At 54.0% G+C, this 12145-nt stretch overlaps 1 protein-coding gene across 3 annotated transcripts in view; it reads right to left on the reverse strand.

Annotated features, from left to right (window-relative positions):
* MICAL-like (protein) overlaps positions 1-12145 on the reverse strand; it is a 62781-nt gene that overhangs the window by 32798 nt on the left and 17838 nt on the right. For 2 of the 3 annotated variants that reach the window (XM_089541127.1, XM_089541123.1), the window contains exon 1: positions 8880-10742. The exons of the other annotated variant lie outside the window; for it this stretch is intronic. The gene's annotated coding sequence lies outside the window, so the exon portion shown is untranslated. Of the gene's footprint in view, positions 1-8879; positions 10743-12145 lie in introns of those variants that run through there. 3 annotated transcript variants of the gene reach the window in all.

The raw sequence follows: 12145 nt of genomic DNA on the forward strand, positions 1-12145 counted from the left end.
CGACTAATTCCGCCGCCTCCGAGGGTGCAGTACACACACAATGCAGCAAGCAGCGAGCGCGGCCTGCGGTTACGTCACCGCGGACAGGTCCGCCAACATTTCGCCGCCTCGTTTCTCGCTGGCCGCCGCGACGCGGGAACCCGTCCGGGACTCGGCGACGACGCTGGACTCGGAACGACGGTGTACGATGAGTGCGGTACAACAGGCGGAAGGAGGAAACGGGAGAGAGAGGTGTTCGTTCGTTTGGCCTAGCGGCGGGGGCAGACGCCGACGCCCCGGGCCGCCCCTCATCCGGCCCCCTCGAGGAGGGAAAGAAAAAAAAAGAGAGAAAAAAAGCCCCCGGGCGACTCCGTTCTCGCTCCGCTGAGCACACGAGGCCGCGTTTCCGCATAGTGCCGAGTCCGCCGGCCAGGTCGAGGGTTTGATACCTGGCAGGCGTTCCAAAGTCTCCGGCGCTGCGGCTGAAGCCGGGAGCTCGTACAGAGGAACGTCACAACGGCTCAGCGTAGGGTTGGGACGAAGTGTCGCTCGGCTCACGACGAGGAATTGATATGAGCCCGAGCAGCACAGGTATACTCGGCCCAATATTGGAAATGGACGGCTTCACTCCGGTCCTTTGTCCAGACTTCGCCAAAAGTAACCAGGCTGCACGTTTTTCTTCTCAGTCGCATATTAAACCTATTATGCCAGTCCTCAAGCTCTAAATTTCTGTATGGTAAGAACCCCAGTTCTCACCTTCAAAGAACTTTTTTGATCTTTATGCAAGGCGTGAGGGCTCTGTCATACGAATGAGAAGCAAGATATGGAGCCTGGTTACTTTTGACAAAGACTGTACGTCCGGCCTTTGCCAATACATTTCCAACATTGGGCCGATATTACCTGTGCTGCTTGGGAAGAGGATCCCTTATCGGGGCGATAACAGCAGCGGCGATAACAGCAGCGGACATCTTTCGCAGCGCCTTCGTAGCCGGGACAAGTGCCCAACGCAGTTTCAGAAACAAACTGGGACAATGACGTCCTTCCTCCGACGGCAGCTGCACGGGGGCCAATCAGCCACGCAGACGACGCTGGCGGCAGCTCTTCCACGCCTCCGACGCAGAGTTTCATTCACCGATGGTTATCTCCATGCGATTATGTCAAGCGTAGCAATCACCCGCCAATTACCGACTTCCGGCAATTTCACCGACGCCTCTCCGTCAACCGCCTCAGACACTATCCTCCCCTAAGGAGTGCCAGGCTACGTCGGCACAGACACGCAACTGGGGGACGCTGCTCACCAGCTCGGTCGAGAAGCACGAACGGGATTTCTGCACCGTTAATTCTGTGGAGGCGGCTGCCTGCGCGCCCAAAAGAACTCGCCACGGCCCCCACCCACCCACACGATGACGGTACTACACCACGCGACCTAGCTCGTCCTCCGAGGGAGGCGTGGGTCGGCTCCTCGACTTCCACGACCCGCGCCCTGAATGGCTGACTGGGGCGCGCAACCGAAACGTCTCGACCGGTTGCGGGAAAGTTGTCCAAGCCGCCACGCATCTTTCGGACTAAACGTCCGTTACTCGAGATGTGCACTGCAGCGCGAAAAAAAAAAGATCGAGTGGCCACGAAAACTACCCAAACGTCCGCCTTTCGCGATTCCGAAAATACTTCAAGATGTGTACGCATCTTAATGTAAAATGTTCATGCAGGCAGTCCGCTACCAAAGACTACCGCTTTAGCAAATTTTAGATATTTATCACCTTATGCAGCTTCCCATACATTGAGACGACCGAAAGAACTGAACTACAAGGGCGTATTTAGAAAACCACCTCCAACAAACATCGCTCGGCTACTGCCACATGTGAGCATGATGTGTCACGTGGTACCATTCAAATTTTACAGGCTTTCATTTCTGCCCAATCAGAAGGGCTACCTCGTCGAAAGCCCCTGTGTCCGACAATTTTCATGGCGGATCGACAACTTTCCAATTCACACCTCAGCGTTAAAGCTATATTTAAAAAGTTAATGAAGAGAAGAAATTTATAAAGTGGGAGTATTTTAACGTAGCTAAACGGAGTAGACGTTCGAAAGCATGTGTTCATCCTTCGCCTTCTTCTCTCTGGCATCTGCATGTGTTCGCAACCGCGTTTCTCGCTCTCCATCTTCACACCCTCTCTCCACTCGGTACGACGCCCTCCTCCCATTGGCTACAGCCGGCGCGACGCTCGTCCGAACTTTCCCGAGCTTCCTTTCCATTGGCTGCACCTTGTGCGACGCCTCTCCGAACCACGGAGATGCTCCGAACTAACCCGAGCTTACCCGAGTTACTCCGAGGCCTCACACAATATTTTTGTCTGGGACCATGTTAAGCAGTGCTTCCGCACTAAAATGTCGAATAACTATTAAAGTAGACTGAACCAGAATACAAGCCGGAACTTTACATCACTCCTAACAACATTTACTCGATCCATTTCGGAAGAACGCTCTGCCTTTTCTAAATCTCGACACATTATGGCTGGGACGCCCCATAGATGACTAAAAATTTACTTGTAGACGTTCATCCCTCGTCGTACAGAAGTTTTAATCTGTGGTGTAACGCTGCATAACCGGCAGTAGTAGGCCAGCAAACATCTGAGCACAAAAATTTGACTGGGAAAACGTTTCGCAGTCACTCCTGCAGCTGTGAATATCTAGTAAGGGCGCTGGTGCATCGTTCGTATAACTAACAATGGTGGGCGAGTACGACTCAGCTTACTTTATGCGACAGCATAGAAGCCCCGTTGGAATGAAAACGCAGTGACTGCCGGCCGTCGTCACACCTGGCAGGTGGCCACACCTGCCATCCATCCTACTCTTCCCCTCTCAGCCGCCTCTGTTCCGCTCCACTTGTATACAAGAGACCCAGCTCATATGAAAAAAGACTTAAGACTGACGCACCAAGAATAAATAAAAGAAGTGATCAGAACAGAATCAGAATTGGAACAGAACAGGCAAATTGGAATAGGAGAGTGAAATAGATAAGACAGAGCTGGATTAGATAGGAAAATGCTTCTGCATCAATCTGATTAGCCCTATTTTTTTTTTCTTATTGAGGCCGTACGTATTCCCGCAGGGCGCAATTCCATTCCTCGATCACGTGATGAAAGAGCCGGTGATGTGTAACTACGTCCGTCGTCTCATTTAAAGATTAAAAATAAAGAATTATTGCTATGCTAATTCCACCTAGTGTACTCCTGTATTTGTGCATAGTGTATACCGCCGCTCTACCCCTATCCTTTCTTCTATCGCTCGCCCCTTTCTTTCCCTCTCCCTCTCATCTTATTCCCGCTAGCCGCTGCTCAGGTGCTTCAGGTTTCGATGGCAGATGCCGCGGCTAGCAGCATCTGCTGCTTCATTTTTTTTTATTTTTACTATTAAATAGCCACTAACAGCAACGTTTCACGTCGCATATCCAGTCAACAACACTGTCCTGCTCATAAGGATGAACACAACTGACTTCAGCGCCTTGTCCGCATTTTTCTGATGCACCTCGTGCCCCCTATTGTCCGCTTCCTTTCCCAAAGAGAAGCACGCATTTGCGACGACGGTGTGTCGCAGCGTGTCAGAAAACTATGCGTGGCCCTGGCCTCTTTTCGCCGGGTGTAGAAGCCCTGGATGGAGCACGACAAAGAAGCCATCCGCCGTTACACTATACAGTGTGCAGGCCTAGAGGGTCGGGTATCCGGTGAACTTAACCGTCGTCGACAAATCAACTGTGCTGGAATCGGCAGCACTTGAAACTTCCCGCCAAAGAGGCCTCCAATTGGGGAGCCTCCGTTCGCACAGGGACGGCATCTCCAGCCGCGTTTACATGAATGCGACAGTAGCGCATCGCATTTCCTTGCGTATCTCACGGAGCCGATGCGCTACTGTTTATGCGTACCGCATCAAGTCTGGCGGGAAAGTGACCCTTCGCCCATTTCACGCGGCAGAGGGAAGTCTGCTGTGTTATTCGGCCGAGGGAGCGAGTATAGGCACGAAACAAAAAGGAGGACAGACACCTCCAAACCCGTTTCCATTCACCGCTGAAGTCGACTTGCCCCCCCCGTATGGCGCATTGATGCGACGCGCTTTCCTAGGACATTATCACCGTTCACATGAATTCGATGCGCTAAAAAGTTGATGTGACGCGCTGCTGTCGCATTCATGTAAACGCGGCTTCCAAGCTGCGGGACCAAAGCATCAACCGCCAGCCAGGTAGGGAAGCTCGGAAATGGCGGAGCAACGGCGGCGCCGCTAACAGACGAAGACGGAAGAGAATCAACCGACAGGAGCGGCGCCCAAACACCGGCTATGACAAGAGGGAACAAGCACACGCAAGGAAAGGAAGAGGTAAAGGTGGCAGGAGCGAAACGCCATCTTCCGGGCAAACACCGCACGGTCCAGCGTTGCCGAAGGAAAACCGACGCCAGCGATACAACGAAAGCAACAACAAACAAAAACAGGCGAAACAGCAGTGTCAAAGACGTCGAAGCGAAAGAAGAGTCGATAAGAACAAAAAAACACGATGGCCGATTTGAGTAGTGCTAAGCCAAATGCGAATTTCGATGCGCTAGCAGTTCGGTTTTCTCTTCCGCGTTCAGATCCAGTGTTCACGGATGGCAGTTGTTCGGATAGCGACAGTGGGTTGACGCCCATATATGCGGAATAGGTCATACTCTCCATTCACAGATCCCTGGGAGCCTTCCTACGACTCTTGGCGCAGTGGTGCAGCGGTCAAGTTAAGATGCGCCTCTGCCTCTATAGCAGGTGCTGCCATTGGTGGGACTTGGGTTGCATGGGTTAGGGTGAGAACCAGGTTGCGCTTACCGGCCAGCTTCTTACGGTTAAATGAACTGCCGCCCGACACGGTGGGGCAGGTATATATATAAACCTGGACAAGTTGCCTACCACACGGTGGGCAGATCAGCAGCCTGTAACAAGAGACCGGCTTTAGACAAACCCAAACGGCTAAATGCGGGGAATGGCCACTATAAGTGCCAAGCGTGCGACACCAGCTTTTTATGGCTATCCAGCCAAGGCTAGGCAGGAAGGAAAGAGGCGCACCTCTAGCTGTTCACGAACTGTGGGGGTTGGGTTGTCATTTGTTGGGGCTACAGGGGCGCGGCGACATGAAGTGTGAGATGGTGCAGGCTTGCTAAGGCTAAGACAGGCCACTCCCCATGGCAATGGGGCAAAGCCCCGTCCCGTCTCCTTCCTGCCTATAGGCTTGGCTGCATAGCCACAGAAAGCTGTCCGCGAGTATAAAAATTGACCAGACCTACAGTTTAGAAGAACACCGAGGGAGCCAACTCTGCTGGACTCGCCGACAAAGTGGACGCCGACTCGCGACGGCAGCTATGACCCGAGGGGCTTCTCTCGAGGGACAACGCCCCAACTTGTGGCCCGCAGCCGGCCGACGCGCGGCGCGTAGACAAGGCTGTATTTGGCAAGCAGCAGCAGCGGGACGCGTCGAAGAAATGCGCGGCCGTGACCATCGACACGGGATGCGGAGCCAAGCAAGGGCCTCCTTGGTTGGAGGAGGCGGCGATCATGGGTGCATCCGCCGGCGCGATATTCGGGCACACTGCCAGACAAAGCGGCCAGCGGAGGACTTCCTCGTGCACTAAGAAAGGACACAATAATAAGACCCGAGCGGCTCGGCAATTCGAGGGAAGGAAAAATAGCCGCGCTGCGCGCCGCCCCGTTATACCGTGCCGGCCGGCGACCCACGGCAGTGTAGTAGTGAAGGGGGTATTTTTAGGGCACTCGACCTGTACTGCACAAACCTGTCGCGAAGGAGTTGACAGGCAATTCAGGTGCTTCGTAGGCCGCAACCTGACGCCACTGTAAGTTAGAACAGTAATCACGGAACATTATATATCCTCATATAGAGCAAGGGAGAAGAAAGCCAACTATCGGTGACTATCGGTGACCAGACCTGTTGCCTCAGTTCATCGGTAGCCTACTGAGCAATACTAGTCGCGAGCACCATTTGTGCCACAGTTCAATAAATGAACGACGTTGGAATGCGACATGGAAACCGATCCTCATTAGGATGTGCACTGTCTGACAAGTTAAACCACTACAGATACCTAATTTTAGTTGCATGATTTCTCTACTCTATTAGTGCATAAGACGTTAAAATACATGGATCACCACGCGGTATTCGCCTGCGACGGCTAAACAATTTATATTGAGTTCCTTCTTGACGTTGTTTCGGTTTCGTCAACCGAACAATGGCTGTGACACGTGAGCCGTGTTAAGGTCACGTGAGGCATGAAAAAAAAAACTGCAATGTAACCTCTGATACGTTGTTAATCCAGCTCTTGAAGCAGGCTGGTTAAAGTAAAACTTCTTAATCTGGTCTGCCCACCACACTCCTGCTCCTATGCATGTCCTCTTGGAATACCACTCCGTTACCCTAAGAGACCATCGACTACATTATCTTCGCATCACATGTCCTACACAAGTCTTCTTGATCCTAGCTAGAATATCACTAACTCTCCTTTTGTTCCCTGACCCGCTCTGCTCTCTTACTGTCTCTTAGCGTTAGACATATATCATTTTATTTTCCATGCGTTGCTCGTAATCGAATTTCAAGCCTATTTCTCTATCCTCACAGTTTCCGCCGTACATGCGGCACTGGCAAGATACTAATAGAGTTTTAGCACCGTCGTTCGCTAAGTGCGCCAACTACGACCGTACGGAAAACGTGACTACAGCAAGCACGGCAATGGTAGCAACGGCCACGCTTTACAGTATTGACCGTACGGCTTTCGAACAATGCTAATTTCAAACGTAGTCCGTTGTTGAAGTCTTTCCTGTGACCTAAACAAGAAGAACATAGCAAAACGAAATTATAAGCCCCAGAATTTTGATGCCACTGGTTTGTTTGATAGAGTCAAACATTAAAAAGCCGAGTACGTTAACTGTTGCGGTTGGTCAGCGGAGTAATTAATAGAAGACCCGATGGACCATGGCCCATTGTCACGCCAAGTTCTCGTCGTGACCCGACAGCCCCAGCGAAACGAACCCCGCCCCATTTTTATTCCACTTGTCCGGACCTTCCGACACTACACGCCCCGCGTAATTGCATTTCCTAGTCACTAACTGTTGTTCGCTTCCCAGACGGTTGAACGTTACTTCAGCTTCCTTCACGTCAATTGTTAGCCCCAGCGTTTGGATCATTCTCGATCATGAGATGCAGTTTTTTCCTCTAGTTACTAATGGGGGCAATGTCACTCAGACGTATACGTCCCAAATGTTCAGAGAGAGAGAGAGAAAGGGAGAGAGAACGCACGCTCAGCGGGGAACACTAGACGTGCGGCGTCATCCAGAGTGTAAAACTGATGCTCGTGGCAACAGTGAGGGCGGACCTTGACATAAGATCTGGCTTATAGAGGAGGCAATAGGTCTGGCGAACAAAACGTTGGTAGTAGCAGCTAGCCCCGTGAAGCACGATAAAGTTTCCGTCGAAACAGTTCATTCGAGGTGGGGTCCAGTTCTCGGGTTATTCTGGCAAGTATGGTACTGCAATTCTTTAAAAATAAAACCCATTTTACCGCCCGTACGTCAACACGATAGCTGCTCCTTTCTAAGGTGGTTCTTTCCAACATGTTTCGGAATGCCGCGGCTCTCTATACAGCGAGGGAATAGCTGTTCCGTTCACAAACGCGGCGTCGATGCTTTTTTTTTTCTTTTTCTCAACCACGATACGCGCCCTGTCACATCGCCTAGTCCGTGCACCGTTTCCATTGCTCGCGTAATTCGAGGCCACCCACAGCCCCCGAACAGAAGGAAAGCTAGCCGCCAGACGGCGCGCACGTCGCCACCACCAAACCCGAAGCACCGGAAGAGACAATTGTTGTCGACCAACTCCCGTGCACTCATCCTTCGAATACCGCGCCCGCGAATTTCAAGACGCGCGCCTTTACCGCTCACAAAAGCAAGAGGGCCCTACAAACTCGGTCTAAGTCATCAGCTCTGAAAGTGCAATGCTGTCATTCAAGCCACCTTGGTCCATAACGAACAACGGGGGGTAAACCGACGACGTGCGCGAATGTGCCCGAAGTTGTCGGGCGGCCGCAGCCCCCACCGCATGCGCGGGGGGTCCACGAGCGGTGCTCATCGACTCGCCCGCAAGCGTGACAGCGATGGCCGAGCAAGCCCGTGCTTGTCGCCACCAAAAATGAGGGGCGCCCCGGGTCGTTAGCCCGGCGACACCGATTCGGGCGTTTCGCCGCTGCCACTTTTCCTCCTTGGCGATCCCGACCAGTCCCCCGTCACCTTGGGCCAGCACAATGGGCCCCCCAACCGGAAAGGGGTTCGTCGCCAACAATGGACTCTCTCCGGCCCAGCGAAGACCGACGCGGAAGGGACCGCATCGACGGACGCGGCGAAAGTCGACGACGGGCTCTGCAGGCACGTTCAATCGACGACGACGCGAAGAAAGCGAAACGCCGTCACGCGCGCAGGAGCCCCAGACAAGATCAGATAAGGAGGAGCGCCTGAATGAATACAAACGGCTGAGCAGACCGCTCCCGCGCGGCCCGCGCGGAGCGCGTAGTCCCGTTACCTGGGGACCACGCTACCACCACTGTGAACCAACGGCATTTTCGAAGACGCATCGGTGGAAATGCGCCCACGCAGCCCCCAGAACAGCGAGGATGGGGCGCGGACAGCGAGTTTTCCTCGGCGCAACCACGCCTACACTAGTACGAACACGCGCCCATTTCAAAAGCGCCGCCTCCGTAGTAGCGGGGACAACAGCGCAGCGAACGAAAACGAGCCGAGACACCGACACGGCCGAACCCGCGCGGCTGGGTGGAATAACAGCAAAGGGCAGACAAACAATACGCACCACTACTCGTGCTACTCACCACGTCGAGCGGCAGCCACGGGCGGAAAAATATATCCCAGGGAAGGACGGCAGCGCGCCGACTCTCGCGACGAGAGCGACGGACGCAGAATGGAGCGGGTCGCCCCAGTCGGGGAGGAAGCGGCGGCAAACCAGCGGGGGCCGAAACGAGGTCACCCGCCGCCGCCATCCGCGCCACGTAGCGGACCGCGCCGCGTGAAGCGGTGAGGCCCGTTTCGGTGTACGAGACGCGGCAGAGGGCGCAGCTGTAGGCACAACATACACACACACACACACATCGCGCAAGCCGGCCGCGCCGACCTGCTCCACCGCCTCGGCTCCCCCCAAACAAGCGAGTGCGCGACACGCCTACGGTGAGCGCACGGCGTGCGATCCTCCCGCAGTAATTGCTTCGACGGCGCGGAAATCTTCTTCTTTCCCTTTCTTTAGCCGAGGGGCCCCCCATTTGTATCAATAAATTTATATTTCGCGCCACGGCGGTTAAAGTTGTGACGTCAACAGTTTGCACGCCATGACAGGACTGGCCGAGCGCAGCGACACTACTGGTTTTCTTCTGTTTTCACGCTCTCCACTTTTTGTTGTATAATTCTAGCAAATAAAAAAAGGGGGTCATTGTTATTTTCTTGCAAACAATGATCGCGGCACAACCAGTCAACTTACTCATCGTAGAACCACAGTCACTCGTGCGATAAAAGTTATTGACTAAGTTCCCCGGCAGGTACAGGGTGTACAGGAATCCGACCACAGGCCGCAACAGGCTGCCTCGGGTACGCATGAAAGAATCTCGGCGTGTCTATGGGAAAGTATTGTCCTGCGAAGCCTGATCTCTATATAGCTCGTCGCCTTTCGAGGGACCTTTCACAGAAGCCAAGGTTCACAAGGCGTAGGCAGGTGCAGCGGGGGCGGCTGGAACACTCCGACCGACCTGATGCTCAAAGCGCGGTTCTCAAAACGCGAAATCGCGCTGGAAACCTCGTCGCCATTTTGCGGTGTACGAGTACATCACAGCACAAGTCGAGTGAGGCAGCGAGACTATATCTCCGATAGGGATACCACGCAGTCTGCGCCAGTGATGCCCTCTCACTCTGTTCTTCATGTTACACGTGGCAGGAGTGACGGTCAAATGTTTTAGGGGAATCCCCCAAGGTGGAGTAGATTTGTAATAAGGGAGTAATTACTCATTGGCATCCACCCGTGCGCAGCCATATGGCTACAAAGGAAAGCTGTACAGCTTTCTCAGAAACTTCGTAGTTAAAGGAGTGACACGTCGTTTAGAGGTTTCGGGGTGCGGACACCCAGAAGATGACCAGCGAGTTGTCCGTCGTATCCCGACCCTGGTGTACGCAAATGACTTCGCCGTCACGGCGGGCTCGCCAGAGGAGTTTCAGAGCCTGTTGGATATCTGCGGCACAGAAATGGCGGAGCTACAGTTGCGGTAAGTCAGGCGAAGTGCGTGGTGATGGTGTGGGGTGTGACGCAAGTACACAACAACGGACATGGGCTGTGCAGATGTCATGCTGTGCATGAACAGAGCCGAGAAGCACCCGGGCGTGCATCTCAGCACAGGGCCGGATTATGTGGTAGCTCATAAGACATCAGAGTGAAAGCTGCCAGAGACAAAGGGCTTCTGGGCCGCCATGCGCTTTGGGTCTTCAACCGGTAAGAATGTTACGCGCCCTGTGAAAACTGCAGCAGCGTCAGGACAGACATACGCCAAGGGCACGCTGTGCCTCTCTGCTGAGACACGTGATGGCCCTAGGCGCCCAGAGGAACACTCCGGTGGAGGGAACCCAAGGGGACCTGGGCTGGTCCTCTTTCATGGCACGAGAGGCAGTGGCGAAACTGTGCCATGAATTCAGTCTTCTCCGGCTGCCAGACACAAACTTGCCCCCCCCCCCCCCCCCCCCCCATACACTGATTTTCGCCAGGTGTTGCAACACGATGGACTCGACGGACAGCGAATCAACGCCGCAGTTTTGGGGTACCGTCTGGATCAATCGCGTCTGCTGCCGCGGAGCCCGCGAGCACGACAGGGGTCGCGGTGGAGACCCCAAAAGGTGGAGACAAGGGAGTGGTTCAAGGGAGCAAAAACGAAGCCCACTCTAGACTTATAATGTGCCACGAAGACTGCCATCTACCGACAGCTAGCGACTATTCGACAACTGGTAGCACCATGCACCTAAAGCCAGTCTAAAGTATGGTGGACTGCCGAGGTGGCCATCGACCGCAGACGGGAAGCCGGCCTACAACACCGCCGGCGCACCAGGGCAACTGCCAAGGCATGGAAGGTTTACTTCACGCTAGAGCACGAGCCGGCGCCACGGATGAAGGTGCTCCAGCGTGACTGAACAGCAAAGCACCGCTACTGGCGACGCGTGAAAGAATGGTGCTCATTACGCGCTACACTTCACCGCACGAACACAGAAGAAAGGAAGGGCACTAACAGGACACTGTCCTTCCTTTCTACTGCGTTCGTCCCGTAATGTGTAGCGCGTAATAAGCATCATGCACAACTAACTAGACCCCGTCCTCGCCCTCTTAGCGTAAAAGATGCGGCGTCACACAAACCACACAGCACCGGATGCAGGGAGTGAGCGGATACCTGACGCTACCGGCTACGCACGATGCATAGACACTGACAGCCTGCGCATGATCCAGTGACTAAGCAGGATACGGCACAAGCGCCTCTCGTTGACACTGGCAGCAGAGCTCTTCCGGATGGCAACAACAGAAAAAAGAAAGAGCTGGAACGGGCGGCAAAAAGGATGCATCCCTTTAAAACGCCGGGGCCACAAGTGCGCGCGCGGACTGACGATCTGTTTGTTGACGCGAGTGCTGTTGCACGTCAGGGGACTGGAGACGGAGCGGCGTCAGGTCATACTGTAACAGCGCGAAGGACGACACACCAAGAAAGACTGCCGTATGAAAAATTTGAACCAACTCGCCCAGCCTTTCATCCGCCAGAGAATCAGGCCCTTGCATGAGGGTCCAGGAGAGAGACTGCCGCCCAACTACCGTGCTGTTCTGTACACTACGAGGATGCAGATGGTGAAAGCCTTTCTGCAACGGTACGCCGATGCAAGGGGGAGCCGCAGGCCGGGAGGTGCACAGGAGATTTGTGCACCGAGGCTGCAAAACAGTACCGGTGCCCCTGCTTCAAACATGCATGACATCTTTTTAGACGAAGGAATCCCACGAAATGCACGGTGCAAATGGGACCGCCGCCCCCTCCAAGACTCACTCGTAAATCCACTCCTATGTCCGGGT

The sequence above is a fragment of the Amblyomma mixtum genome, chromosome 4 (assembly GCF_055824585.1).
Source record: "Amblyomma mixtum isolate Tamu chromosome 4, ASM5582458v1, whole genome shotgun sequence".
Lineage (NCBI taxonomy): Eukaryota > Metazoa > Arthropoda > Arachnida > Ixodida > Ixodidae > Amblyomma > Amblyomma mixtum.